We start from the raw sequence: 24,611 nt of genomic DNA, 5'->3' as shown, positions 1-24,611 counted from the left end.
CCAAGATAAACCCAGAGATGTCAAATAGGAATCTATAGTGCTCAAAACACTCTGATCTGTTGTGGGCTTTTATTTATTTGCAACAGAAGAGCTGGCATTTTTTGAGGTGTACCTCAAATCTAATGAGTTTAAGAACCACTGCTGTAGGGCCTAAAGGCAAGCCATTGTTTCGCCCAAGGCAACAGAATATACTTTTGTGACTCAATGACAAGTAAAACATGCATTCTTCTCCAAAATGCTAATAAAGTTCTGGGGAAAGTCTAGGTTTATAAACGAGGATTCCTTTTTGGTCTTCCATCCTATTGAAATACATTGTTTGAACATCATTTACAGTCTCCATAGCACTGGATGAGAATGACAGAACTACAGACAGATTTGGCACAGAAGGCGACAGCAAACCTCTGCCATATTCCAGTGCATGACAAAGTGACTCCTCCAACATTTGATTGCTAGAAAGCCACTTTGCAGTTGGATCCTGCAAGATACTGAGACATGCCTGGATGTAATCAGTATCTTGCAGGTTTAAGCCTACGTAGGATACATTTTCTAAGTGATTTCCATTCTTTTTGGAAAAAAGAACGCTGTTAATATTGTGGTGTCTCCTAGGCACTATATCATTGACTTAGGTGTGAGAATGGCATCTACTTTATTATTCTCCCCACTTACTGATACACCCAGGCTTCCTTTTAAACTTCCAAAGTTTTCTTTTCAAAGTATCCACCAGGCCCACCCTACCTTGTCGAAGAGTCCTGACAAAGACATATTTTCTGGGAACCTGCCTTTTGGAAAGAGCAGCTGAAATGACATCCAGAAGCAGGGAGCCATACTAACAAGTCCCATTCCTGCAATCTATTTTATTTCTGATTATGTTATGAACTTGAGCTGAAGGAAGCACTTCAAAGACTCCTCAGATGCAGCTACTTGTGGAACAGAACGCAGCCGCTGGTTGTCAGTGCAGTGGTGACACACAACAATGTACACAAATACCATGAAATAGGTCCTCGGTGGTGCAAACCGTTAAGTCCATAGAACTACGCTAATTTTTGTTAGCTGAAGCTCTGCCCCCACGGTCCAGTCAATAGTGCCAAAATGTAACAACTGAGCTGGGAACCAGGAGGCAGTACTGAAATGTATTTGCTTAAATAAAAAGTTGACCCCTGAAACGAACAAGGCAAATATATATATTGGTATGAAAATAGCTGCTCTTTTAGTTGGAAGCTATGCCCAAAGGCCATACACTGTGATAAGGGATGGACCAGAAGCAGATGGCATGGAGGACACAATCAAAGAAGCTAATTGTTCTTTGAATTAGCCTTGTAAAAAGTTGCTAGTAGAGAAGCAAAACTGGTATTGAGAAAAAAAATATCTTTTGGACTTTAATAGCAGTTGAGGCATAGATGAGAATTATGTACGTCATACTGGCAAATTGAACAGGTGGTGAATGGAACCTGAATGACCAGGAGGGATTAGGAAGTCGCCTTGCCATTACAACTGTTTGACATGGTAATGTTAACTTCACATTTCTTATCTATTTTCTTTCTATATTGAATAGCTCTAAGTCAGCCTTCCTTACAGCATTCAATCTCCAACTCACAGATAATTCAGTTTAGAAGGCTGTTTATCCTAGAGATGAGCTGACCTCTACATCTTTGGGCAAAGGGGCTCTCATTGTACAAGGTTAAATTCCTGAATGTAAAACTCCAGTACAAAAAAGGTCTAAATCAATGGCCCCTTTCTACAGAGCCCTGAAGGTCGAGACCAAGGAAATCATAACAATTATGGGTAAGGTTGGGTGGCATAGCCTAATAAATGACCCAACAATATCTTCTTTCAGGGCCCATGGGGAGCTTCCATCCAGAGCATTTAGGGCTTGAAGTCTTAAGCATTATAAATTATTGCACGGTGAAGTAAACAATATAATATTGTTGACCTTTCCTGGTACGATTTTCTGCTGCAACATGACTGGAAGGAGAACTACTCCAACATGTAGCATTGAAAGCAAAACCTTCAGGATACAGGGAGGCATAATTCTTCTCCTAATGGATAATTTCTATTACTGAAGCACATCTGCACTCGGAGGGAAAAACCCCTTTCAGTCCCACAAAGAAGTGCTGGTAGTATCATAACATGAGAGGTGGACAGTAAGATCACAAAACTGCCTTTACCTTACAGTCCTTTTGCAATAGAAATGGGGTATAACCATAAAATCAGGTCATTTTATTTTTAGAGCACTATTGTTAACGTGAACCATACCAAGCCAACAGGATAACCTGTATACAGATTGCTAAAAAAGTAGACTTGCTTTATAAGATAAATTACAGCCTTAGCAATGAAGTGCTCAAATACTTGTCTGAACCTAGAGGAGAAGAAAACACAGTCTTAACCAGAATGCAAACCTACGGATTGGAGGGGAGCCAAATACTAGGATCACAAGCCACCTTGGGTATGAGAGAATTTTGGATTTAAATTCATGCTTTATGGTCCGAGTCCATAGCCAACTTCAATCTTTTAACCGTGACTTACCTTTAAATTTAGATACATCACCAGTACTAGCAAAATGGATGTTAGTTTCATATATGTGTTTTCTAAAGGAAAGTCTCCTGATCTAACTACTGGAGCACATGGCTCCCCAAAGTTATTTCTCAACTCTTACTCCATCTGCAACCTTGGGCACATCATCTAGAAGGTAGAGCAGATTTTCATCATACTTCCTACCAGGCTGCCCAAATTTGGGCATCTAAATCTATAACCAGCTATTTCAATCAGTTTCCAGAGATGGACTAATGGCCACCTTTCCCCAATTTCAACGGAATGCAGTATTACATGACTGGGAGCTCTGGAAATGTAATATCTCTGCAAATCAAGGCTATTACTATTGGAGCACCTAGCCATTAATTGGGATATTGCAAACCCTATGTAGACCAATTTATCTACCTTAAAGAAGTATGACAATATCCAGTAAGTTAACAACAGGTTTCTTGATTGAATCAACCATTGCTTGCAAGGCACTTTGAGATGCTAAGATGAAACATGGCACATTAATGGAAAGAGTTTTTACTACCACTACTAAATTAAGTTTCATTTGGATTTTTTCAAGGCATTTTAAAAGTGTTATTTATATTCCAGTTTAAGTGGCACTCAGTGTTCAAGCATTTTTATTACCCAGGCTTTGTGAAAAAAGGTTTTATACTGTAACTGATTTAGTGAAGTGAAGTTTACTTGCATCTAACACCTGGCTAATTTAAATATTTTAACCATGAGATGCAGGTCAAGGTGTAACAATAATTGCAAAATGCCATGGTTGTTTCCTTTGGAAAAAAACCACTTCATCAGAAATAGGTGAAAAATACTACAGCTAACAATGAAACACCATGAAAACATTGCTTTCCTTCTCCAAAGTCCTTGTTTACTAAATGTAAAGTCACATTGGTCGAAACTGAAAAAAAAAAGTAATGACAATTCAGGTAAGAAATCATTCAAAAAGCAAACTAAACTTTTAATTACATTTATTTCTTTGGATTGGGAGCAAAAGGAAAACTTGCTGAGCAAAACTAAACTACACATTCGCTTTCAAGGTGTTTTATGCAGATACATGTACAATGAATTAGTATTATCAACAGGGAACCCCCCCCCACCAACCTAGTTACAAGGTTCTTACCATGATTTTTGCCCTATATATATCTGATAGCATAGTAATTTGAAGACCTGAAGGAACTGTTTGCCTGTATCAACTGAAGTCTTAAAGATACAAGCATTCTGACTGTATAGTAAGCTCAATCTTCTATTGGAACCAAACAAATCAAATAAAACAATCCGCATTTTATCATCAGGGTCACAGATGGTATTTAAAAGTCTAGTATAGAAAGGCAGACAGGTGTCAGTCATTACGACATCACCAACACACTAAGTTCATGTATTTTAATAATCTTGCTTGTTTTAAGGAAGGAGGGGGGGAGAAATCAAACCAACCACCCCGTAAATAAAATTAGAGCAATTAATTTCTTACCTTTGAGCATGGTAATTTTGGTAAGGAAAAAAAATATTTACTTTTCTAACATAGATAATGCCTGATTGCAAGTCATTTGTATCACCAATGAACTTTTACACACACACTCTTTTATAATTGCATTAACTGCTACAGACAGGGCACAAAAGACAATCCTCTCTCCCTCTCAAGTACTTGTGTGGACCCTTCAACAAACATCTGACAAACTGCACAGCGCACCTTAGAGTGCTATTTTCTGCCATTATAAAGATTGTGTAACAGATGTACAGAGGGTGTGTAAATATGATACATGCCAACTCAGGGGATTTCTTTATGTCATTGCTATGAACATGCTGTCTCTCACACTGGACTGTATGGAGCACAAAGCCCACCTGTAAAGAGATGTGGGAGTTAGCGCTTCTTCCAGTAGCTACTGAAAGCAGTATAGACATGTTAGTACAGTGCTATGCCCAGGCTAATACGTTGGCAAAGCTAATCAGCTTGGATGTGGCTGAAGTGCTTCTGGTCCCCGAGTTAGTATGTGTAGAAGTAGTTCAGTTATACCTATATGGCTCCCCCTTGCACCTTACAGACAAGCCCAGGAAGACTGAGACCCTAATGCAGATGTGTCTAGGCATCTAACTCCAATTGCAATCAATGAGGAGTAGGCACCTGAATGCCTCTAAAAATAAGGAGCGAGATAATCTTTACTACTGAAACTCCCCATCGATCCCTGCAGCCCCTGTTCTCGTGCTGCCAAGCCAGTGTACAACTTGGCACTCTCATTTGGTTACTACCTCTCTACTGTTGGTATCATGTCCTAAATGGATAACAGTAGGATTTATATTAAATACACATGCAGCAAAGAGTGATATGCTCTGAAGCAGCCAGGCCACAGTTCAATTGGTCAGGAAAAGCCTAAAGCAGTTCTGGACCGTCCACTGGCAACCCTTCTTGCCTCTTGAATTTTGGATAATGCCCAAGGTTTCAGTGGCCAGGGACCACAGGGCATCCAGCCACGTGCCGCATGGCCTGCATGCTGCGTCTCTCCTCCCACCCAACAGTGCCATGGAGCAGCCCTCCTTCCCCTTGGCTGCACTACGAAAGATGATCCCAAACCATGTAGGATCCCATGGGCTCCTCAAAGTCTTTGCTTGTAGGCTCCTTCTCCCCATTGGCTTCACTGCCTTGCCCATACTGCCCTACCCCCAGGGGCAGGGGCAGATGCCAGAAGCTGGAGGATAGAGAGAGAGCCTAGTTGCACACAACTCACAGGCCAGCTAGACAGCCCTACTCTAGGCCACGCTTTGAGTAGTGCTGACCTAGAAGATCTAAAAAGTTGCATCTTTCTGCACAGACCAATTCACCACTAAATTATTTCAGAAATGGTCTACAAGACTAAGGTAACACGCTGGTGAGAAGGGCCTCTATCTTCTATCATTTGCATTATATTAGTAGGTTTTGCACTCTCTGTACAATACTTGGTTGCTGTCAAAAACCATACTAGAATTAAAATGAACGGTACTGAATAAAAAAACCCTCAGATTTCATGCATGTTCTAAAACACTAAAATATTCTCTATCCAATGAGCAATACTTCTCCCTGTGTGACCACTTAAGCATTCCCCAAGGATTCCAACACTAATTTGTTTGACTTTTAGTTAAAGATGATCTTTCCTGAGCAATCAATTTCATCCCCTGGTGGTCGCTTAAGGCAGGTTTCACTCTACATTTAATTTGTAGAGTTTCTGTAAAGAGAACTTTACCAAATTGGTATGAAGTAGACATGGGGCATATAAGCAGTAAAAAAACAGACTATTGTCGTTTGGGGAGGAGTGGCCCTGATTCTCGTCTCATTTATGCCGGCTTTTAGCTTTGTCAGTTGCAGTAGATTATTTTGGCACTGACGAGCTGACAGGGTCATGTGTCTGCACTCCCGCGTTGCTGCTCTGCAAAGTCAAAAACAATTGACTGAGCTCAACACAGGAGAAAAACAGTGACATTTTATTGCCTACATATCTGGGAGGTTGGGTGAAATCATCTAAGTATCCTTTCTGACCTTAAAAAGAATCCATGAAATGAGTACATGAGAGAATGGAGTATTTGGAATCTCTTTCCCTTAAACAACTCAATCATAGGGTTGGAAGTGACCTCAAGGGATATCCAGGCCAATTCTCTATAACTCCATTATTCCTATAGTATTCCAGACAAATGCCTATGTAGCTTCTTCTTGAAAACTGCCAATGAAGGAGATTTTACAACTCCCCGCACAGCTTGTTCCCTTGTTCTGTGGACCTTGCAATTTAGCAGTGTTTTGGGTTTTTTGTTTCTTTTTTTTTTTTTACTGATATTTATTTTTAATTTCCTCTTCTGCAGTTTACAACCATTGCTTCACATACAGTCCACTGTGACAAAGGAGATGAGTTGCCGTCCCTCAATATTTGAAAAGTATGCCAGCTTTTCAAATATTGGAGAAATGCTATCATGTCCCAGCTCAAACTCTGTTTTGCCAAACTAAATGCACCCAGGTGTCTTAGCCATTCTGATCCTTTTCTTAAACAGAAAAATTGAATTCTGCCATTGAATCCAAGCAGAAGATCGGACATTACTTCTCTTGGTGGAAGATACAGAAGAACATTTCATATAGTACCTGGATTAGGCAGAGAGACAACCCCCAGCATTGGGCATTATATCCTTTACCACCTCTCCTCCCCACTTTGCCCCCCAATAACTTCCAAAATGCATCTCATTGCCTTCAGCAGGAATTGTGTTGGTGCAGGATCAGGATTGAATTCCCGTTCAACTGACATTTTGATGAAAATTTCTTGTTTCTAGTTCACATTAAGCAATTAGGCACTTAAATAATTACTTGATTTGAAGACTTATATTGTAGCAGTGAGCAATACAGGCATTTATAAGAAATTTAGTGCTCTGAATGAGATTTAAACATGACACCAAAGCAATTTATTACCTAATTAAAATTACTCCTCCATGTGACAAATTGCACACTTTAAATAATTCAATTAAAGTGTGATTACACCCTCAACCCAAAATTTGAAACTATGGATTGAGCTTATACTGCAAACAAATCACACATGTTTGGGGTTTTTTTTCTCTTTAAGCACTGGCTCTAATTGTTTAATTTGTGCACGCATTTTGTCGCACAAAGCACCTGCCTGCTCTTCCCAACTGAAAACAATGGGGTCAACTGCTAAATAGCCACAGGCAGAACAGACAAGCAGCTGCACAGAGGGCCTCCCAGGTGGGCTGCTGGCTAACTCAACACAACTGTTTGGCCTCCCCCACTGCTTCCCTAATTAGCCATGCATAATGATGCTCCAGCCAGAGTCACACACAAGGATTGAACATAAACCTTGCAGTCTAAACCTCAAAGTCTAAAGCCTCTACCGATAGAGCTGAAAGAGCAGTTCAGGGGCCAGACGTGATTCTGGCAACTGTATTTATAGTCCAGCCGCTGGAGCTACAATGAGCCACAGGGGGTCTGTGCGAGTACCAGCTGTGGTAAGTAATCAATGGGGCTACTTAGGGTGGCAAGCTACATCTTCACTCTTGATTATGCTGCTGAATTCAGTAGGGTGAGGAGCTAATGGTCTGGAGCCTGAACTTTCCCCTCCTTGCTAGGTGAGGTCAGTAGGAATTAGGGCCAGCAAGTCATTTTGCCTGGAAAGAAGTTTGCGGGCCTGTGGATGGTCAGTCTCCAGAATTTAGTGACTGCCAATTGGCACTCGTTGCCATTAAGCTAATAAAGGTTTTAAAGATAAAAGAAAAAAGTATATATTCCCCAAACATGATCCAACTGGCAGAAAAAGCAGGTTGTTCAGCAATTGCTCGAAGCCAATGAAGCTGAGGTCCGCCTCCTTTGATAGGTGAGTTGTACCCATTCATTATTTCTTAATACAAGAACCTCACAGCACAATGGACAACTGGCTTCTGACAGGGGCTCTGAGAGGTACAATTCCCTACAAGTACGGGCCTGGAAAACCCATAAGACCCCTTGTTGTCACTAGATTCCTAAACTGCAGAAATATGGGGTTGTAGCACTCCAACTTCTGGCTGCTTATCCACGTTAAATCCCAATGTTCTTCAATTAAAACTATTCATTTCTACTCCACTATCTTCAATCAAGGTAAAAATCAAGAGACCTGCATTTACACTACTAGAAATCTGTCATATTGTCATTTAAATCTAGCGTTATGCCAGCACAAAGCCAGAAGTACTCCCATAATGCCTAGACTCCAGGCAGTCCCAGATGAACTTTTACTATCAGGCCCCCACTTCACCAGAGATAATGGTAATAATAAAATCAAACAACGGGAGAAAAACGCACTATTTTCAGGCCCCCTTTCTGCCAGAGCCTGGGTGGCCACCTGGTTTATCCATGCCTGTCTCTGGCCCCAGTGATGATCATAGCCCTTATCTTGCCTTCATATAGGAGGGTACCATTTTTACTGATTTGATCTGAGATTTCAGGCTCCTAAGTGAAGCCAGAATCAACTTCATCCCATCTTGTTCACCACCGTTTCCCTAGATGCCTGTTTGGTAGAGGAACTAGTTGCAAAAGTACTTATATACACATGGAGAAAGAGTCCTTGCACCTCGGGCCAGCTGTTAAGTAGCATGTTTTTACACTGAAAATGAAAAGGTGATTTGGAAGGGTCTTGCCAGTTGCTGACTCCTTTGTTTACTGTGTGGGTAGTTGGTCATTAGAAGATGTAGCTGGTATGCTGAAAGTTTGATAAGAAAAATATTTCTGTAAAGGGCATTTATATTTGCTGGGGGGGAGGGCAGGAGAGAAAACTATGAAAAAGACAGAAGGTTATTGCTTTACTGCATTATTTAGTCAAGTAATTGCTGTTTACATAAAGACCAAACACAGTTGTTCTCTCGCTTGGCAGCCTTCCATTTAAATGTACGACTGTGTGCCAACACCTTTAGGAATTTCTAAATAGCTTGATTTTCACTTAATAATCATCATTTCTTACTGTTCAGCTCTGATTCTCCTTACACTTGCTTGGATTTATTTTTTTGACTTTACTGGGATAACAGTCTCACTTTAAACCAATTAAACAAGCAGAGTTTTGTCCTTACAGCCCTTTTCTATTACACCCCTTCTGAACTGGTGCAACTTCACCAACGGTCCCGATATACTGCAGCACACATCATACCAGAGTGTACAGTATGGGGTGCACTGAGCCCAGCCCTGCTCTCTCTGATATCAGGACAAATGCAGAGTAATGATATAGAGGTCCGTAGTGTTGGACTGTTGTAAATGTAGGACCAATGTATTGGACCAATTATGTACATGGTGAGAAGTTAAATAAGCTTTTAGACACAAAGCAAAGCAACAGAGCATAAAAGGTGACCCAATTTTATGCAACAGTAGACACCAAATCTCCAACTCAACACCACATCATACAAGGGGTGAAGACCTGGGCACCTTGAAGGCAATTCAAGGCTTGTGAGACTTCAACAAGGGCATGAATTCATCCAAGAGTCCTAGGAATTGCCATAATGGATAAGACCTAAGATCTATCTAGCTCTGACTTTGGCAGTGCCAAGTAATGGCTGGTTAAGAGGAAACAGGTTTATCCCCCATCATGCTCTACTGATCAGCAGTAGGTTCTGTTCCTAAACTGTTGTGACTAACAGGCCCCGATGGACCCATCCTCCATCTTTTTTTTTTAATCCCTTTTCAAATCTGGTTCTATTATTGACTTACCCAATGTGTCAATTATACATTGTTTTAAAAAGCACTTCGTTTCTGTTTGCAGGAAATCTGATGCCTGCTAATTTCATCACCCTTAGTTCATGCATTATGAGACAGTACAAAAGCTCCCTATTTCACTCTTTCCACATTATTCATGATTTTTATAGGTGTCCATCTTGTTTCTCTGTCCCTTCCCTTACCCCAGCTTTTCAAAGCTTAAGAATCTGAGCTGTTTCAGCCCCTTCATACGGAAGGCGCTTTATATCCGAGGTCACCTTTTTATCCCTCTTTGTGCCTTATCCAGTTCTACCATATCATTTTGGAGACAGTGACCAAATCTACACGTAATATTCACGATGTTGGCACGCCACGGATTTGTATGTTGGGACAATGCTGTTTTCTGTTTTGTTTGTAATTCCTTTCCTTGCAATTCCCAACACCTTATTTCCCTTTTTGACGGCTGCTACACAATAAGCCAATATTTCAATGACTCCAAGATCAATTTCCTCCATAACAGCCAATTCAAAGCCTGGTCCATATATACAGTTAGGGTTATTTTTTTACTTCTCCAACATACATTGTTCTATGCTTGCCTATGTTAAATTTTCATAAACAAGTTGCATAAAGTGACCCTTAGTCTCTCTGTCCATCTGAAAAACAGGAACAATATTTCTCTTTGTCTGCTTATCTACTGAGACTGTAAGCTCTTTTAGGGTAGGGACTCTCTTTTTATAAAAACTCTGCAGAGATGAAGAAAGAAGAGTCTTGCAAAACTTTATCAGATGTGTCAAGATAACAATGAAGATGCACTACTTTCACAGCATATATTTTGGCAAAAGTCCTCCCTAATCTAGCTACCTTAAAACTTCTACTTAAAAGTAAAACATTAACTCCTGAGGAGGATTTGACACAAAACTTCAGTTTGGCTTAATGCTGAAAGAAGACTCGAGCGTTATCCAAACGACGGTACTGCAGTAGTTACAGCAGCGTGAGTGTGGCATCAGTGAAGCATGAATGCTGTCTAATTAGCGTAATTGGAGCTCTTGCAATTATGCTGTCATTTCATTTATATTAGCACATTTGGTAGAGGTAGCAGATTAACTCTACCTTGAGTTCGAAAGGGAGGCTGAAAGTTCTAGCGTTTGTTTGCTGCATCCATCCTGCTAAACTATGCTCTCAGAAACACTGTGTATAGCTGAATTTTAATTATCGGCAAGTGTTCGACACAGGCAGTTAAGTGTTATACAGAAGAACGACTATAGCACAGTTTTGCTCTTCAGTCGTAGCTTCATTCACTGAGCTCCTTTGTGCACGTAAAGCCAATAATACCTGCCTGCAATCTCCTTTTTGATCATAACACTCAATGCAGTATTTTGTCTGCAAGTCATTCGCTCACAAGTTGGCCCATACTCACAGAAACTAAAAGCCTTTACTTCTTTAAAGGATGACTAAGGATAGAGTGAATGCGATACTCAATTCCCTAGAGACATGTGACCGTATAACAAGGTACTGCCACCACAGACAGCATTAATTGATCTTCTCATCTGTCTCTTGAGCACTAAAGAGCAAACCAAGGTTTTCCAGTGAGTGAACTGGTTGGATACGATCTAGGCATAGATAGGCCCATGTTCTACTGTAGGTATTTCACATGCTTCTGGGCTTTGCTGGTTACCTCTGCCTCTATCCCACTTTCTGCTATGTGTCAGGGTGTTTTTAAACCTCTCAGAGGCACTAGGTGTTGGCTAGAGCCAAGGTGGAGACTTCAGGGTGTGTCAATGCACCTGCTGGGACCAAAGCAGAGGTTACTGGCTGGTGGGTCTTGCCCCTCTGCTCAGGGTTGGACAAACTGCCATATTTGGGGTCTGGGAGGAATTTTGATTAGTCAGATGGGTACAGGTTGTAGTGGGGTTTGCCTTCCTCTGTAGTGGGTGGCATGGCCCTCTACCTGGGATTTCTTGGACGTATATGAACATCATTTCATAGAAGCAGGATATCGGCTGCCATGGTTCCCCTGCTGTATTTGTGGCAGGTTAGGGTGTTAGGTCTGTGTTCTTTCAGGGATGATGGTAGTCTTATGTAGAGTTTAATTTATGGAATATATGGGATAGTTTGGATAAGGATGATCCTGCTTCAGGCAGGGGTTTGGACTAGATGACCTTTGTAGATCACTTCCAGCCCTGCTTCCTCTACGATTCCATGAATTTGGTTCAATGAACCAACTAAAATATGGTACCGTAGTAGTAATTTGTAACCGAAACAAGATGTGGCTGATGCTCCTAGACAATCGTATCATAAGTAATATTGAAATCTAATGTTTGCTGCATAACACACTTGACAACCTGCAAAGTACATTTGGCAATGCATCAGACAACTTGCATGCTGCATCCATTATCACTAGCTCATGTCGCCTTGCGACTCCTTTATCTTCATCCACTTGCCTCTTTTTCAACATTGTAAGCTGTGTGTGTTTACGCAGTGCCAAGCCCACCAGTCCTTAATCCACGAATACAGCTCCAGGGCAAAACTGTGATATAAATAACACTACTACAAAATAAACAATACTTTTGTCAATTGTTCTATAGATATTCCTAATTGAACTACAGGTCATTTGACACCACTAGGTGGATTTGGAAGGAAGAAAGTGATCTCTGTAATAATGAAGTAATCCTGGGAATGGCTGTCTTTGGTAGAGATGGGCCATTGGCAGACAGGGATTCTCTCTCCCTCACGCTGGGAAATCCTTCTGTGCATGCCTTCAACTGGAATGGTGTTTTCTAGGGCTGTGGGATTTTAGTCTTTTGAAGTCATGTGGGTTGTTAGGACTGGCATGGAAGAGTATAAACAGACAGACAAGACCTTGTGGCAGAGAAAGATCTCCCAGCAGTTTCAAAGGGAGAAGCAACATCATCTCTGACAAAGATTTCTTTCAAGTAAAGAATTTTTCTTAGCAGAAGAAAGGGACAAAATAATAAGCATCAGCTCCCAGAAGCCCTAATAAATCAATCTCTCTGGAGATTTCTGTTGTGATGCCAAAAGATGTATTATTCATTATTTGTATTGCAGCAGTGCTTGGAGACTCCAGTCAAGGGGCACTGTACAGATATCTGGGCAGAAACATCTCTGACCCAAAACTCATACAATACGGGCAGACAGGATTCTGCGCAGGCACATATGATTAGGTGATATGCTTGAGGTTGTACCTGAAATCTTTGGCAAAGACAGGCACTGTATCCAAGCCTCTCGAATCCTAGGCATTGCATTACCAGATCAGGTTTCTATTCTCTTTATTCTAACACCTAAATTGGTGGTGAGATAAACTTCACATGCATAACCAGATACAGTAACTACAGATGTGCATGGGAAAGGGAAGGCTAGTGACTGATATTCCCATTTTTTCAGTGAAGACAAGGACCTTGGAAATGACAGCGATAGCTGTTCTAGGGATAAAATACAATAAAAAGGCAAGATAAATATGCTTATTATGTGCAAGCTAATTTCTATCTTAGGTGACAAAAATGGGGGGTGGCTGGCTCAGCAGCTAACTAGGGAGGTCAAAGCTGAATGGAGAAAGAGCTCAGAAGGGCTAGAGCTATGTTTAATATTTTCGAAACCTGTGAAAAAGGGAGATGAATGAATATGGCAGCAAGGGATAGTAAAAAAAATGCAGTAGAAATACATCAAAGAGAAAGTAACATCAAAATTAAATAACTTGGCCAGCATCACAGCAATTCAGTAGTAGAAAAGAAGGGAAAAAAAATAACTGTAGAGAATTCTGTATAGCTCAGAGAAAGCAAAGAGATTTTTCAAATGAACAGAAATGACAACATACTGATAAGTGAGATAAGTAGATGAATTAGTTTGCTAAAGGAAATCATGTAAACTAGAAAATGGAAGGAGTGTTAAGACAAGTCTCCACAGAGGAAGGAGTGTTAAGACAAGTCTCTACTGCAAAACCTCATTTCCCATATAAATCCTCTGAAGGCTGAGACGAGCAAATTTCTTTTCAGCTTTAGTTTCTATGATTTCTTCCAAAAATGCCTCTCTTTTTCTTCTTTGCATGTGAGGTGTTCACAGCTGGACAAGACAGTCTCTCTTTTGGTACATCCTGTTGTTCTCTCCATCACTGATTTTACCAGTGCAAGCTTGGCTCTATTTGAATACTGCTTTCTGGGGCTTCCCTAGTAGAGGTACCTTAAGATAACTAGCTCATTTAGAACAGTCCTCATTACATAAAGCTGGGAGCTTCACGGGAGAACTGTTTCTCTTGACAGCCAGCCCTAGCAGGGATGCAGGCAATAGCAAAAGCAGAAGTGGCTGCTGATACCGCAGTGCCGAGACCCCCACAATTTCCTTTAACTTCAACAAAGGCTTAGGTTTGGTTCAATTCAAGGGATTCTCCTGACAGGAAAAGCTCTCAGCGGACAAAGATGCATAGAAAAAGGGACATGGTTAGACAAGTAATTTTGCCCATACCCAAAACTATTTAAAATTCAATCGCTGACAAAACTCTAAGGACATTTATACACATGCTCCAGGAGCTACTCTAATTAAAACACCTGGAGCATCACGTGCATCAGCATCCCTCCCCCCCGAAAAATGGCGGCAGGGATGCTTTAATTAAAGTTCATTCAACAAAAATGCCCCTGGCGCCATTTTTCAGCACAGGAATGCCAATACACATGACACCGGAGGTTACTGGAGCCTGGTAATTACCACACTCCAGCAGACTACATTAATCAAGTTGCTGTAATTACTGCATGTCAGAGCAGCCTCCCTGTATGTGTATAGGCACTATGACTGCAGAACTTTTTACAGTTACAGACATTTTCAAAACTTAAATACTACTGCTTTGACAAGCTTTTGTGCTTGTAAATGGTCAAAGAAAAAAAAAACCCGCTTGCAATGACTTGGGACTATTATGACTTTAAATGCAGCAGATATTATACTCCATTATAAGAAGCCTGAATTTTCTTTTAAGTGCGTCACAGACAAAGGAGCCACATTTTGTTCTCAGTTGTATCAGTATATAACCTGGGTAACACCGATGATTTCTCTTAAGTTCCTGCATTTAGAGGGTAGAATCTGGCATAGAGATATTCTTTGTCAAAATGCCTCAAGTAGCAGTTGATCTTTAATGAACAATTGTTGCCTAGCAATGATGCTCACTCTGTAATTTACGATGTAAGTCCTTAATTATGTCTGAATTATCATCAGTTTCTTGTGTCAAGTTTCTTTTTCTCGTCATATTTTAACTCAAGCTGGGCCTAAAGCAGAATGCTTGCCCAGGTTCCGCCCCTCTTTCAATGCGAGGATAATTAGGAGCAGGATCCAAGTTTCTGGCATGGGCACACACTCGAGTTTGCCAACTTTCAGCTGAAGTCTCTATCAATCAAAGTTTACTACTTGCTGTACATGGACCACAGAGCCTGCACAGATGCTTGTGCATCACAGCACAGGTAACTGGAATATGCTATTTGGACCCCAAAGTTTTGCTCTGCCAGCAGTCACTGCTCAGACACTTGGGCCTCGTCCAGGTGAGCGCAGATGTTTGGTTCCCGAGGACTATAAGCAATGGTGCGCCTTGAGCCGCTGCTAATTGTCCCCAGGAAATTCTTGTGCTGCGTGCCCTCTGGCATGTAGCAGGTTACCCCAGGTGTGGTAGGGGAGGCTGGGGACAGCCCGGGGCTGGCCCCAGCAGCCTTACCTAGGATTCTGGGGCCCTCCTGGGGCTGCAGCAGTGGCAATCCTGGCACTCAGAGACTGTGTGGCTCTGGCTGGCGAGCCTCTGGTTTTTCAGTGCGTGCTGCTTCCACATGCCCCACTCCATATTTTTTATGCAGGTTTTTTTGACCTCTGGATATCCAACAGTCAACCCTGACCCCGCTGCGTAGAACAGCTGAACGTGTAGCATGTGGCGCTGCAGACGTGTCTGCAGTACCACATACCACACGGCTACGCTTGTCTGGACACGGCTTGGGACATTGTTCCACGTGACTCTTCATACTCGACGTTGATGGGCCATAAACATGCCTTAATGGACTGGGGAGAATGCAAGTATTTTCATGACTGATCGGAGGGGGAAAAAAGTGCCACTATTTGTGAGCAGCTCTATGGGGCCAACTGCTTTTAGGACTCTCACCGAAATTATCAGTCATGCTGTAACTTTAAGCGCTTTACCCAAAATGCTTAAAATTACAGTGCGATTGAAAGTAAACAGATGGTCTGTGTTTGATGGTAACTCGCTACAGAAACCTAGCAGCTGGGCCAGCTGGTGTCTCTGAGCATGCTCCCCCACCCACCTGGAAACGCCAGCAGCAGTTAGGCTGCCAGGGATTCCCCTGTGTGGGAGGGCTCTCTCAGGGGGTGGACCCTCCCTCTCCCGCCCCCCCCAAGCAGTGCCATTGTGCACTTGGGACCTTCTCTGTGGGGGATCCCTCCTTTCCTGGCTACACAGGGTGGGGCATGAAAGGTATCCCTCATAGGGAACTGTATACAAGTTCCCTAAAGCCCTCCAATTGAGAGCACCTTCATTTGTTACCTGATTGAACAAGTGTTACTTTGTCATGTGATCAGCCATTTAAAATGGACTCTGCAGCCATGCATTTGTGTTATGACACAGCTGTATAGTACTTTCAGGAGCCAAATAGCATAAAAAATTTCACTAGTCTGTGCCCTGGCTGCTCTAATTTGGATTCGGGTGCACATCAGCCAGCAGGTCCAGCAAAAAGGTGTCTTAATACAGCCTTTCTACCCCTTTTTCTGTGCCAAGTCTTGCGTACCTTGCCTCCAAGAACACTGGATGCCTTGATTTCTCAGACTCATTTTTCTCTTAAACTTTAATACGGTTATAACAACCCATCAAATTTCGTGGGCTGTACAGAGCACATTCAGTAATTCCAACAGAATCATAAACTGGTCTTGTGCCATTATGTGATTGATGGCCCATTCTCCTCTTGACTATTGTGTTCAGTTCTGGTCGTACCACCTCAGAAAGTGAGCGAATGCAAGAAGAAATAGAAAATGGTTGGAAAAGGGCAATGGAAATTACTCGAGATGGAAAATGACTGCCACGCAAAGAAAAATGAGGAAGATTAGGGGTGTTTTAAGTAAAGAATTAGAGATGATGTCAGAGAGGCTTATTAAATAAGGCCATATAGGTCACAGCAGTGTCGTCCATTTTCTCCCAACACAAGATGGTGGGGAAATGGTAAGATATTAAAAGACAACATACTTTCACAGGGATAAGATCAAAAACACACACACACACACTTTCATGCAGTACAAACATTGGCTTGTGAAACTCACCAAAACAAAGCACTAAGAAAAAAAAAATTAAAGTACTATCCATGTTAAATCAATAACCATAGTGCCCATGTTTTATTGGGAGAAGGAAAAGAGAGAGAGAGAGAGAGAGAGAGAGAGAGAGAGCGCGTGTTGTTGGTGCACCTGGAGTTCATCCAGAGTGATCTACTCTAGGCCATGTGCAATCTGTTGTTCATTTTGTGATAATGCTGCAGATTTGTTTTGTTTTGTTTTTTTAAATAAGAGCAGAAAGTGTGTCTGGCTGGATTACAGTCCACATATTTATTTTGGTCAGTTATGCCCCCTAAGTCATGTTGCCAACTATTCCTGGATTCCACTGAGCACCAAACCCCCTCAAGAGTTCTCAACTGGCTAAGTGAAACCACATTTGGGCGCTTGGCATAACTTGAGCAATGCAAAATGGCTAAAATGCAAACTGTGATAAAAGAAATGCCTCAGTGTTAGCTAAGATGGCTGCTGTTACATAGTAGAAACCGAAACCAACTTCTAAGATGTATCATTCCTTCAACTACCAAACCCAATGGGAAAGGTCCACATCCACTTTATTGTACATTATGTTATAATCGCTATGTTAAGGAATACTTACTAGGACAATAACACCAGGAGAAAGTAAGGCAATAAAGGAAGCGGGGGGGGGAGGGGGGGAGGGCAACAGGAGCACATATAGTGGGAATGGAAAAGGGGGAAGCAAAAATAGTAGTTATTACAGCTGCCAGCCAGCCACACCACCACCTCCAACAGACACTATTATGCCTTTGCCTGGAGACCACATTTATTCATTGCCATAGGTGATGGGACACTCACACCAGTAGGAAGATGCCATACCAGTTCAGAATAACATCAACACGACAAGCACTGCTTTATTAAGATAAAGAGACAGAGTTGTGGAAGGAAAAGTGGCGAGATGCAGACACTGCCAGGTGCACAGGACAAGAGAAAAAAAGGACACAACTCAGATTCCCAGGCTACAGGTATAGTGATAGGAGCCATGTAAATGTTTTTTCACTGAATTCCACATGTGGATGAACAAAGATGCTGAGAACCCTTGCGACGCAGGGGAGTTATATTATTTCTAGGTAAGAGATTAGGTAACCAAGACACAAAAAGTTAAAACAGCTTACCCATGGCCACGCAACAGTTCAGCAACAGAGCCAAAAAACAGAAATCAGGTCTCCTGAAACTGAGGTCAGTATACTGCAGAGGATAAATGTCCTTGGCACCTATACATGCGGCTAACCTTTCCTTTGATGTGTGCTAGTTAGCATAGGTCAGAGCAGACTCCATTAGTCAAGTCAGCTGGAATGTGCTAATTAGCACACCCCAGCAGCCTCCACATCACTTGTATTCAGAGTCTCTGCTTTAACTAAAGTGCGAACGAGCTTTAGTTATAGCACCCCCACCACCATTTTGAAACTCAAGATGCTGAATATACATGACATTTTGGGTGCTTTAGAGTGACTCTCAGAGCTGCTCTAGTTAAACACCTTCTCTCCACTCCACCCTGGAGCATGTGATGCCAGAAGTTAGACCTAAAACCAGCATAACTAATTTTCATAAAGTTGGGTCACTTCATAGCTTCCTGACCTTTAAGAGGTATTCATTTTTTTCCCATGTGTTTAGAGTAAATAAGCAGCTTACCTGGTTATGTGTTTATAGCTTATTTTATTAAATGAGATTAAATAACTTGCTAATTATCTTGGTGATAACTCATTCATCTTATTAAAATTACACAATTGAAGAGTTTTCATCCTTCTCTCCCCCAGGGACAAGTCAAGTGTCAGGGAAGACATGCCTCTTGGCTATAAAGCTGTTTTTGTTACACTCAAGCATGATTACAGATGCTAACATGTACCTTTTAGAACTTCATTCTTGCCATGCCTTTCCATGCTATTTTCTTATATGATACATCTGGAAAAGCATATAGAAGCATTAGTTATTGAGATTTGGCCTTTGTATAAAATATTTTATACAAGTATCTAGTTCCAAGTTGTAAATATGTTGAAAACAGCACATCATAAATCGAAGGACCATTTTGATTAGAAGGCAAACCGATTACAAGAGTCTTATCAGGAATAAGATATGCACCCTGTTCTTCTTGTATAAAAAAACAGTTGGTATAAGTAGGATCAGAACACACAGACACACCATACAAAAATCCCCTGGAAGATGCTTTTCCTTTAGAAAAGCCCTAATTTTAAAAGAACAGAGGAATATTTTCATCCACAATACGTTGACCAGAAGAAGTGGTGCATAAAAAGACATTGTTAGAATTTATAAAACTCCATCATAAAAAAGTCCTCCTTCTTCCCCCTTTCTTCATAGAGAAAACGCCTTGGCTCAAGCCCATTCAGAATTCAGTGCTTAAGCAAACTCTGTATTGGACTCAAAGGCACCAGCCACCTCTCTAAAGTTCATTAACTATAGACTATGACTTCTTGAAAGGTTGTTTTAAGACGTTCTTTGAGAATTAAGCAGGAAAAAGACACTATTTTTAGGTCTGAGAAACTTTATATAGTGAATAAGGGTGTCTAGACATATCTGAAGTAGAATCTCAACTCGCATAAAACCCTGAAGATGATAAAGGAATCTCTTCAAGTCATGGACTAAAAAGAAGAAAGACTCTAGCCGTGTTCTGAGAACTTTCTCCCAACAAGGTACGATCAGCATAACTATCACATTGGGGAAAAGTGACCATTGAAGGTTTTGGGGCAACGGAAGGAAGACTGCAGCCGTTTGAATCCTGCCAAAGTTGGAGAAGGGTGTTCTCAAGTTATGAAATAGTGTTAGATAAAATCCCTGAACTCTGGAATTTGTTCTCATCCCTTCCCATCAAAGCTTCGAATCAGGGTTCAACCTTTCTCTACAAGCCAGACTGCTAAGAAGGAAATGGCTGTAGAGTAGCAGCAAGAATTAGCTGGTTTCCAGGTAATTGGCACAATCACCAAATCATCCAGGAGGAATGGTAAGATAAATCTTACTAAAGCAGTGCTAAGAATTTTTTTTCTTGAACTTTTAAAGGGAACATTGAATGTTTTTGTAATTTAAAACATGAACAGCTTCTTCTGTTAAAACACATGTTGGCTTGCCTGGAGAGAAGACATAAGTTAACGCTGGTAAACCAAGAGCACAAGTGGAATATTGCTCCTTGATGTTTTGCCAGTCTCAAGACAGTGTTAAATGCTTTCTTTTGATTAACTGGCTTACATACTTTCATTGGTTCCCTGGTACTTAGCTAAAATTACCTGTGTATGTCCATATATAAATGTGTTTTGTGCTATACTAAGCAGGATTCACTGAAATTATTTTGCACATCTTTTTAGATACCTATGATCCAGAGAAGGAAAGTTTGCATATAAATTTGGGGCATAGCCACATAGTTTTGCTCTCATTGTGGGTCCACTCTCAAAAGAGAAATCTATGTTAAAAATTCTCCATATAGAGTAGAGGCCTACAAAACAGTGTGTGACCAATATATACAATTTGCGTTCTGTTCTTCATGCTACCACCTTCTTTTCCTTTCTTGAATATGGCCTAATTGAATCACAAGGTCTATTAGGCATGTGTGAATAGGGAAGTAATTGATTCAGATATGGCCAATTCAGAGGACAGCAATCCAATTTGGATCACTGTCCCAAATCAATTCAGCCAAATCGCCTTCGGAAGATTTGGTACCGATTCGGAGAGATTCGGTGATTTGGCCATAGACTATAATGGGGAATCACTGAAATACCTATACCCTTGTCATTTTGTGGCATATTTGGATGAAAACAGCAGGAACGGTAGCCCTTCTGAGGGCACAAAGCCTGCCAAGTTTCAAGGAGATAGGTGTAGGGGTTTCTGGAAACTGCATCTCAAACTGCTGAAAGCAAAACTTGTGTCACTTGTGTACATTAAGGCAGATTTGGATGAAAACAGCAGGGATGGTAGCCTGTAACAGGGGGCCTTCCTGGTGCTGGTTAGATCTCTGCCCACCCACCTGTTTCTGGGCCAGCTTCTTTTGCTCCAGCAGAAACAGCTCACAAAAATGGACAGAAAGGCTTCAGACAGGCTTACATGCTGTTTCTACATCCCTCCCCCAGAGCACTGTGATTGGAAAGGAACTCAGGGAAAGATCAGTCATTGGCCAGCTACAGATGTCAGTCTTTCGCCCCCTGCTCCCCCTCCCTCTTTTCAGTTTCTGTTACCCTGGAAGCCTGCCTCCCAAATCTCCATACCGAATCTCCATACCTTTTCTGAATTGATTGGGGGGGGGGGGGTTGGGTCTCCCAATTCGATTTGGGTTCAGTGATTTGGCTTCTGAAATCAGGCCAAATAGTCCCTGAATACAATCGGCAACTGAAGCTTTGCACACCACCATTGTCTATAACCATATGGTGAAAACCATGGGTAGTTAAATGTTGGGGGTCACCCTGCCCTGCTTTCTGCCTTTAGAGGGAAAGACTTGAAACTCATAGTAAACCATTATGTCATTCTTCCTTCTCCTTAGCTATATTTATAGCTACAAATATCCAATGAAAATACTGCCCTTTGATGGGAGAAGTCAGGATTCGGATACCTTTAGGAGAGACAGGCCTTGTTCCTAGGTCTTCCATGTCCAGCTTACAAATCCCCACTGAGGTGCCTAGAATAATACTGATGACATTTGGTTGAGTAATTCATCATTCTTCACATGCAGCATTTTAAAAGGCCATAGGGTCAGAAGGAAGCAAGATAAAATCCAAGAGCAAATATGACAGAGGATTTACTGAAAGAGCTCTTTCAGGTGACAGAACAGAGCTCAGAATATGCATGTAAGAAAAATTATGAACCATTAGGCTGTCTTATTAAAGGCAGAACAGCAGTCTGCTGTACCTAATGCAAAAATCGCAAGGTACAGGTTGGAGCATTACCAAGCTGTTATAATAAAAGATCTACTTCAGATAAAATTTCCTCTTCACTGAGCTTAGAGTAAATGAGTAACAAATAACCTAAGGTTTGATTTCACAAAACAGCAGTTTGCACTGGAACCAGAGAAATTCTTCTGGAGGAGAAAGGAGAGAATATGGTTACCATTTTTTACCAAATGACCTGACAAATCTGTGCCAGCTTTATGTTAGAGAAATAAAATTTCAGTAGCCAAGAGGGCGAGTTTATTTTTTTATGTTGCATGCTGCTTCTCAGAAGATTACAACACCCTCTAGTATAATAAGGTTTCACTGTCCTCACCCCCTTGAAAGGTAGCTCCAGCTAGCCAGAGATGCTAAAAGAGAAGAGAACCTGCAACTATCCTTTATGGGGCAGGATAAAGAAACATATCTCACTCCCAATTTCACTGCAGCTACTTCCACAGAGTGCCCTCACTGGGACTGAATGGGAAGAATTATAATTCAGGTGTCAGCGCTAACAAGACCAGCGCTATTCTCAGAGTTGACAAGGACGGGTCCTTTCCCAGAATGAACCACTCCTTTAATAGTTAAAAAGAGAAATCAAAACTGAACAACCCCAAGTGCTTCACTGTGGGACAAATCTCAAAGTCCTTACTTGCATTTTACACTTCCATTGTCTTCACCTGAAGTTTTGCAAGTGCAAAAACAAGATAAGAATATCAGCCTTTGGTTTCATACAAGGGTGCAATGAAAAACATTCTTCTCTCTATGCTGAAAATGGAGAATGGAAGATATCTACTGACAAATCTCATGAGTGAGTGCCATGCTAGAATGAAAGCACCAGAGTGTCATTACTGCAGCATCTGTAATTACTACCAGTAGCTTCAAGTACCAGAATTTGACTTCTAATTTCTTTTCAGGATAAAGGTCTAAGTAATGTATAATCAGTTAAAAACCCTCAAAGGAAACCAGTAGCATCATGAGCATTATTAATCTTGTTCCTTGCCACTAGTGAGGTTTATATTTTCCTTAAAGAAACCACATGAAGCAGCTATAGGGCAAAAAACGCTACTTTGCCGATAAGGTATCTAATGGGCACACGGTTTTTAGGTGCCAAAGTCAAAATGACATTTAGCATTTCTCCTCATAATGGCTTAACTGTGAGGATACCTAAAACCTGCACATAACTATTTTACCTTACGGCTAGGGACAGAAATTACACAAACCAATTTAATCTAAATCAGTTGAGTCTGATAATACATTCATTAAGCAAAATCTGTTTGATCTGATACTACATCCAGGGAGGGTTATTTGAGCCCATAAGTGATTGGCTCAAATCCATAACACAAGAGAAGTTCAGTGCACATAAATCGCTTTCAAAATGGCTGAAGCCAGTTTAAAATAACCCTCCCTGGATGTAGTATCAGACCAAATGATTTTGCTTAATGGATATAGTATCAGACTTAACTGATTTAGATTAAAGTGGTTTATTGCACTTCTGTTCCAAATTCCCTCCAGATTCAAGTTAACTCACAGTCCCACAGGATCCCAGGATGCTTTGCACCTCCCCCACAGACTCCCTTCCTCCTCATAGGATGGGTGGGCTAGCCTTGGCCCATGCTGTCCGCCCCAGCTAAGCAGGAACATGTGCTCTAGCTCCCCCTGGCTTCTGACCTGAGCCCCTGAAAGCATGTGGCTATTTCCAGAATCAGATGTGAATGTCTGTTCACTTGCTTATCAGTTCAATCTTGCATCTCAGACTAACCTGCAAAGATAGAATCAATTCAGCCTTGGGCTTTTTGATTGTTGGTACTTAGCCCACAAGATTCACTAAGGCTCAGAACCTAGGTCTCCCTAGACCTGGACATGGCCAGAAAATATGATATACGGAGGGCAGTTGGAAGAGTTGGGATTATTTAACCTCAAAAGGAGAAGACAGGGATAAATTGATAACGGCCTAAAAAGGCAACAGTGGTTGTAATAAAGAGAATGGCTATCAACTCCTGGGATTTTTGTGTGTCCACAGGATGAGTAGTGAGAATCCTTAATTGGAACAAGGGAAATTTAAAGTGGATATTAGGAAGATCTTTATCTCATTATGAAGGTGATTCAGCACTGAAACAGATTACTTAAAGAATCTCCATATTTGGAAGCTTTTAAGAGCAGGTTAGATGAACAAAACCTTTGGCTAGGATGTTTTAAACAGGGATGATCTTCCCTTATTCAAGGAGTTGGACTAGATGACCTCTTGAGGTTTCTTCCAGCCTTACTTTTCAATGATTCATAGATTGTAAGGCTGGAAGGGACTTCAGAAGATCATCGGGTCCAGTGCCTTGCAACAAACAGGAAAGATAACAGGGGGCAGGTGAACCCAGCAAGGTGACTGTCTAGTCTCCTCTTGAAGATTTCCAGGGTAGGTGATCACACCACCTCTGGGGGGAGCTTATTCTACAATCTGGACACCCTGACTGTGAAGAAGCTTTTCCTAATGTTGAGCCTGAATTGATCTTCTAGGAGTCTGTGGCCATTATTACTAGTTTTCCCTTGGGTGCCCTGGTGAACAGTTGCTCACTGAGCCCTTGATGTACTCCCCCAGTGTAGTGATAAGCTGTTAACAGGTCATAGTTTCATAGTAGCTAGAGTCGGAAGGGACCTAGGTAGATCATCTAGTCCGACCCCCTGCCTTGGCAGGAAAGAGCACCGGGGTCAGA

The 24,611-nt window shown here is 41.5% G+C and overlaps 1 long non-coding RNA gene across 1 annotated transcript in view; it reads right to left on the bottom strand.

Moving 5' to 3' along the window:
- LOC109306818 overlaps positions 1 to 24,611 on the bottom strand; it is a 515,505-nt gene that overhangs the window by 425,089 nt on the left and 65,805 nt on the right. The gene's annotated exons all lie outside the window — the stretch shown is intronic.

Source organism: Crocodylus porosus, unplaced genomic scaffold (genome assembly GCF_001723895.1).
Source record: "Crocodylus porosus isolate Cpor-Errol unplaced genomic scaffold, CroPor_comp1, whole genome shotgun sequence".
In the NCBI taxonomy this organism is placed as follows: domain Eukaryota; kingdom Metazoa; phylum Chordata; order Crocodylia; family Crocodylidae; genus Crocodylus; species Crocodylus porosus.
Note: the sequence above shows the minus strand (reverse complement) of the source record. Positions and strands in the feature narration are given on the sequence as shown.